Raw genomic sequence first — 7,162 nt, 5'->3', positions numbered from 1 at the left:
GCTCGGAGAAGAGGGTGCCGATAATATGCAGGTCTACTAGTCGAAATAGGCCTATTTATTTTAACACCTGAAAATTTAATTACATGTCGGCTAAGTAAATCTTAACTAGTTTTAAAATTATATTCATTGGTTTGTTGATTTGGGAGGTCTTCAATTAATCTTGTTAAATCGTGTGTTTCAATCGAGATGTAGATGCATACTTTGAAAACTGACCCAGACACACTCATTCCAACTTTACTGACGGTATTTTAAAAACACCCTCTACTTATGGAACGGAATTTACGACATAATTCTAATCTAATTCTTAAAGACCCGAAGGGTCTTTCAGCAGTATAGGAATCTTTTGCTAACTACATTATTGTGAAAGTTTAATCTATAATGAAGAGAACGCATAGCCGCGTTTTTCGAATCTCTTATTACAAATGGCGCTGACACGCATTATGGTATACGATTCGTGTACCAATGGTAAAATGTTTATTTTGTCTTAAATATTGGATATCAGAAGTCCACCTTTTCCCGGTAAGATCACAACATCAATGTTGATTTAAACTGACAAATAATTCGTGTTTTCAATGTCGAAGATTTTGGATGATATTGAGTTTGAGACTTAGCTACTTTAATTGACTAAGGCAGCCAGTCACCTCTTTTGTACTCACACTTATTTCAGATAACGCCAGCAATTCACTCACATTCATGCCGATGTGCTATCAAAGATTCGCCCGGTCTATTAAGACAATGAGCCAACCTCAGTGTTCGATGATATAACTCGTTAAACAAAAGGTTGTTCTACATGACAACGAATTTATTTCATTTTTCCCCAAAAAATAATCAATAAATTCGGAGAATTCTTAACAGTTATGAATAACCCAATGCAGCAGTAAATTTTAGCCGAACCTATAAATACTGACGTCTTATAACGTCAACTTTGGCTGAACCACGCCCTCTGTCCGTTCGATTCGAGAAATTTTGGTGGTGGAAAATACACAATCTGTTTCATAGAGGTATTACGAAGACTAATAGGAGCTTTTACGGGTTTCCCCTTTGACGTCATTTTCGGTCATGCACAGACCATGGCCTTATTCGTAGACTGAAACCCATAGGCCACTGTGTGTATTTTGGTGAAAATACCGTCGTATAGTAAGCTTGTTTTACATAAAATGGAATCGATCGCCATTTCTACATACGTGTAAGGTTTATTGACCGTTGCCAGAAACGATATTTACAAAAACTTCGATGTAGAAAAAGATACGGCAAGTTTACCAGACCCATAATGGCCATATGCAATTGGGGAAAACAAGTGGATGACTGATCTGTGCTCATGGCCCGAACTAGAACTTTGTCAAGTTTATTACGCATTTTACGACCAAACAGACTTTATCTAATAATCACAGGACTATTGACACAAAAGATTTAAATGGTGTATCCTATTTACATTCAACTGCCGACTGGACAGTACGCGCGAGGTTGATGATATATCGTCTGCTTTTGCGCTGCATGCTATACTCTGCAAAAAACACGGTACTATGCTGGTTCTTGCGGCTATCGACTTAAAAATAATTTCAGCTAATAATACTATAAATAGTATGCAATATGCAACTAAGATCGTTTATGCGTGCTGTTAGCCAATAGGTACTGTAAATTTCCCCGCGTTTAGACGGCTCTAACCAATGATAAAGTAGTTGTTTGATGCACGGAGTAAGACTTCGGCCATTTTTTATAAAAATATCCCCTTGATGGAATATGAATAACAGAAAAAATAAAACCATGATCAAGTTGAATCTGTGAATATCTTTTAAAACCTTTTTATCTTCACTGTCGCAACAAAGAATGAAGAACGATACATTTGTGTCCATTTTATCAATTTCTAATTCAGTATTAGGTTCAGAGAACAACTGTTGAATGCAAATATATAACTGGACTATACAAAATTATTTTTTACGGCGTGATTATTATTTGTTCTTTTTTTTTTTAGATGTGCTACGGTCGTGCTTAAATTTTAATATCGTCTTGAATAATTCTTTCGTGGAACGCAGCATCACCACTCTAACCCATTCTATTATTTACTCTTATGCTCTATTTCGTGGCATTTTACAATCAAACAGATGTTGTAGGTCTATGGGTGTGCTGTTAGGATAGGTGTTCCACAAGGATCTGTATTGGAACCTCTACTTTTTCTTCTATACTTTCTTCCAAATGGTCAAATCATAAGACATAGGGTACAAAACCACGGATTTGCTGATGACACCCAAATATATGACTACTTTCAACACAACAACTATCTTGCCTCCAAGGATTCTATCAGTAGAATAGAGTCTTGTCTTTAAGACATTCGAGGATGGATGACCAGAAATAGGCTAAAAATTAACGATGACAAATCCGAATTTCTTGTCATATAATCAAAATCACAATTCAGTAAATTGTTTAAAGCGGATTCCATGCAGAAAGGTGATTGCTCTATATATCCCAAGAAGCAGGCTAAAAATCTTGGCTATGTGACCGATGAATTTATGTCCCCAGTTCCCCAAATCAATAGTATCATACGGAAAATGGATCTTGAAATGAGAGCTATTTCGAGAATACGCTCTAATCTTAATACTGATGCTTGCCAGAGTGTTGTTAGAGCATTAGTAACATCGCATATGGACTATGCAAATTCTCTTCTATTATGAGCTCCAGAAACCGCTTTAAATAGACTACAAATAGCGCAAAACAATGCTGCACGTCTCATAACTAGAACACTGAAATTTGATCATATATCAGCTAAGTTACAGAAACTTAGAGCATTAGTAACATCGCATATGGACTATGCAAATTCTCTTCTATTAGGAGCACCAGAAATAGTTTTAAACAGACTACAAATAGCGCAAAACAATGCTGCACGTCTCATAACTAGAACACGAAAATTTGATCATATATCAGCTAAGTTACAGAAACTCCATTGGCTTCCAGTTCCAGCGAGGGTTCAATTTAAAGGTCTTGTGAATGTGTTTAAATCAATTTATTCTAACACTGCACCCAGTTATTTAAAAGAACTCTTTAATTTCTATTCTCCTCGGCGATCCAACCTTCGTTCTTCACGTGATCGTAGCATATTGAGGATTCCTAAATATAATAAACGTTCTGGTGAATATGCTTTCGCCGTCAGAGCAGCTAAAATGTGGAATGATCTTCCAAAAACTCTTCGAGAGTCCTCTTCCATCCAGAGCTTTAAAACTAACTTGAAAACATATTTATTTCAAAAATGTTTTTGAACTGTTTTGTTGTGAATGCGCTTAGAAACACTCATGTGTAATGAAGCGCTAGATAAATCGAACAATAATGATAATCTATTAATTGTTTGCAGTAAAATTAACACACAACATATAAATCGGCTTCATACAGCAATGCATCTTCGTTTATGCTTTTGCGTACAGCGGTCAACTGGAACGTTTGCGAGCTTGGCATATATCGTCTGCTACAATGCAGTATATCGTCAATGAAACGAAAAAAAAATTAATTTAGACATGATTTAAAATCGGTAATTTATTACGAATGCTACACGCATCTTACAACAATAGTGGCATTCAAGAATACGTTTTCTATTAAAAGAAAAAGACTAAAAAAGCCGTTTTCCTTAGCATTTACCATGTTAAGATACGTGAAAAAAAAGGCCAGCCTAAAAATAGACACCGGGAGTAAAAGATGGCTGCTTTATCATGTGACATCACTTAATGGCGCGTGCATTGTTAACATAAGACGCTACTAGTCCGGGCAGCAATGGTGCCTTTTACTCATTTTACATACCCATTTACACTGAACAGGAAATATACTTTACCTACATAGACTTGAAACGTATTGGGGGTTTTTTTCTAATGCTTAACAAAAAATTTTAAAATTTAATTTGCAGAAGGAAAAAAGTTAATATTTGGGGCTCATTAAGTCGCATGATGTCATCATTTCAGTGACTGTAGCGGACTAGCGAATATTCACTGCTGATCAGAGTGGAAAATACAATGGAGAAATTCCGATAGTTGAAAATGCAAAGATGAAAAAGTTACAGTAAATTTGCAAAGGTGAAAATTAGAAAGTGAAAAAAAACATAAATAGATTTTTTGGTTTTGTTTTGATACTTATATAGTGATTTGTGTTATGTTATACGTGTATTTACAAATGAAAAATCTCGAAAATAGCCAGCCATTTTTAACATTTTGACATGATAATTTTAACCATGATATTTTCTCTTAATATAACAACGATTCGGCTCCATATTATTCCAGTCGCCTTGTTGATGTATACAAGGGTTTAGACTATTTTTTCTCTCTTAAGTCGCATGATGTCATCATTTCAGTGACTGTAGCGGACTAGCGAATATTCACTGCTGATCAGAGTGGAAAATACAATGGAGAAATTCCGATAGTTGAAAATGCAAAGATGAAAAAGTTACAGTGAATTTGCAAAGGTGAAAATTAGAAAGTGAAAAAAAACATAAATAGATTTTTTGTTTTGTTTTGATACTTATATAGTGATTTGTGTTATGTTATACGTGTATTTACAAATGAAAAATCTCGAAAATAGCCAGCCATTTTTAACATTTTGACCATGATAATTTTAACCATGATATTTTCTCTTAATATAACAACGATTCGGCTCCATATTATTCCAGTCGCCTTGTCGATGTATACAAGGCTTTAGACTATTTTTTCTCTCTCAAAAATAATAAAATAATTTACGCACAAATATAAATTATTCTTGATATTATTTAAATGATCTAGAAATAAAACTGGTCAACAAAAGTTAGTTAGCTATATTAAACATACATTATGCAAGAGCTAAATCTGATTATTGCAAGTCTTTATTTAGGCTTCAGATGTCATAGGAATTATAAATTAGATCTTTATTTACACAACAAGCACAAAATCAACTCTGTAAATCCGCGGATGGCTTGGATTCGGCTTGGATTTAAACCAGATTTCATTGATTAATTAAATTTTTAAATAGCGTCGTAAGCGGAGATTAATCGTTACGTTGACGTCATACTCCCGGAAATTTTAGATCGAGGCTAAATGATAGAGTGTACGAAGCGTGGCCGCTGTTGAGCGAGGCCGCATGTCAGTCAATTTGATTGAAAGTTCGATATATACGGCCTTGATATTATGTTTAGTTGTGGTTAAAATGAGAGTTTGGATGTCGGTATTATACGCTCTTTTGTCATTTGCGTTTACTGAAAAATTATGGAAATTGATAAACATCGCAGCTAACATCACCCCAGTTGAATTGCAGCCCCATTGAATGACTGTTTCCTATTTTTCTGCTCCGAGAGTTACGTAGGCCTACCAGTTACAGTACAAGAGTAGGCCTATACGAAAGGCTAACAGTAACAAGAAGTCGGCTATAATTTTGCCTCATTGATTTGGTCCATTCCTTTCAAACTTTCGCTTCTTATCTATATATTAAAGGCTCAATACCACTCTTGTTGTAACTGAATAATATGTCCCAATCTTTATTCTGGTCAACAAATTGTACTATTTTACAATATTCCAATTAATTGGTGATATAAATTTCATCTTAACACACCTAATTTAAAAAATTGGAAAAATTCAACTAAATGATTTGAAAAGCCTGACGTAAAGCTTTTCAAATGTGACTTGGATTTAAAAATATTTTTGAACCCTCTGGACAAGTAAAATAGGATTTAATGGATAATTTACACAACAGGTAAGACACAAACACATCTAGTTCTTAGAATAAGGCTATTTTTTTTTAATTTTCTGGAGCTGTCAAGCCAGCCAGAGTGTTATTGTCCCTTTAAAAGTCTTATTTTTAATTTGTAGTAAAAATAAATGTGATACGAATTGAATTGCAACCCCGTATCAAACCGAATAGGCTAACGGTACCACAACCATTGAAAACGTTACTTGATAATCGAGATTATGTAGGTGGAGTTAACTTCTGTCAATCAAACGATCGGCCATTCTCGAAGACGGTGAAGAGAGAGTTGACTCCTATTTCTAGTCAAAAATTACAATGGTGATAACTTTGTTCAGAATACAGTAATTTGACTGAAATTTTCAATATATTCTTCTTTCATCATCTATTTTTGAACTGTTATAGCAAGAATGGCCACCTCTCTATTAAAATCTCCCATAATGTATCTTTAATTCCTTGAATGAGAAGTGATATCGGGTGTTCAAGAAAGAGTAAACGTATCCTGTCTCGTGTACTTCGCCCGAAAGACCTTACAGCTAATTAAGAACACGAATTAGTCTATTTCAATCAATTTTGATGTTGTTATCTTACCTAAAAATATGGGATCCTAATATCCCACATTTAAGACACAGTGACATAATGGTTTCGAGCGCCATATATAATGGACAAAGAAAAAATATAGAGCTATAAGCCCTTTAAAAGCTACATCGTCTGTCTTTTCTGAATAATATCAAAAATGCTTTCGTGTGTAAAACATTTCATTGTTTTGAGGTGTAAAAATATGCTAATTAAATCAATATTATCCCTAAATATCTTTTTACCTACATTATTTATACTTATTTATTTAGTTTCCTGAATGATGTAATGGGTTAGTACTATAGTGTTTGTCGAAAGATTCCAAGGCTAGAACACGACGTTAAGGGCAGCAATCACGTAGTAAATTGAAAGTAAAAATGGAAACAGAACGAAATATATATTCAAGCTACTATATTTAAGAAATATATCATATAAATTAAGAAATGAAATGGTATGAAATGAAATGGGGTTTAACGTCCTACTGTTCTGCTCCAAACTGGGCTAATGAAGACGGGCATACGCCATACAGTGTTCTATAAGGGAAATTTTTCCCGGACAGCGGCACTACGGCCTACTCTTATATCGAATTCCATCTGTCAAGGGATCTTTTACGTGCACGCCAATGTATACACGGGATCTTGGTTTCCGTACCATCCGAACGACTAGATAGCTGTCCTTGTCAGATCCTCCGTCATGCATCACTGACAAGGGGTAACCACGCCGGAAAATCTGGATGAACTTTCTCGACCAATGCATGGAACGAACACCCGACCTTCAGGCTAGCGAGTCAGCGTCTTACCCACTTAGCCACCGTGACCCCTATATAAATTATCAGTTCTACATTACGTGTAAATAGCCAATTTACTATATGTAAATAAGAAGCTAAGTGCATTGAAGTATG

The sequence above is a fragment of the Patella vulgata genome, chromosome 2, assembly GCF_932274485.2.
Source record: "Patella vulgata chromosome 2, xgPatVulg1.2, whole genome shotgun sequence".
Taxonomy (NCBI): Eukaryota; Metazoa; Mollusca; class Gastropoda; family Patellidae; genus Patella; species Patella vulgata.
This window is presented reverse-complemented; position numbering follows the sequence as displayed.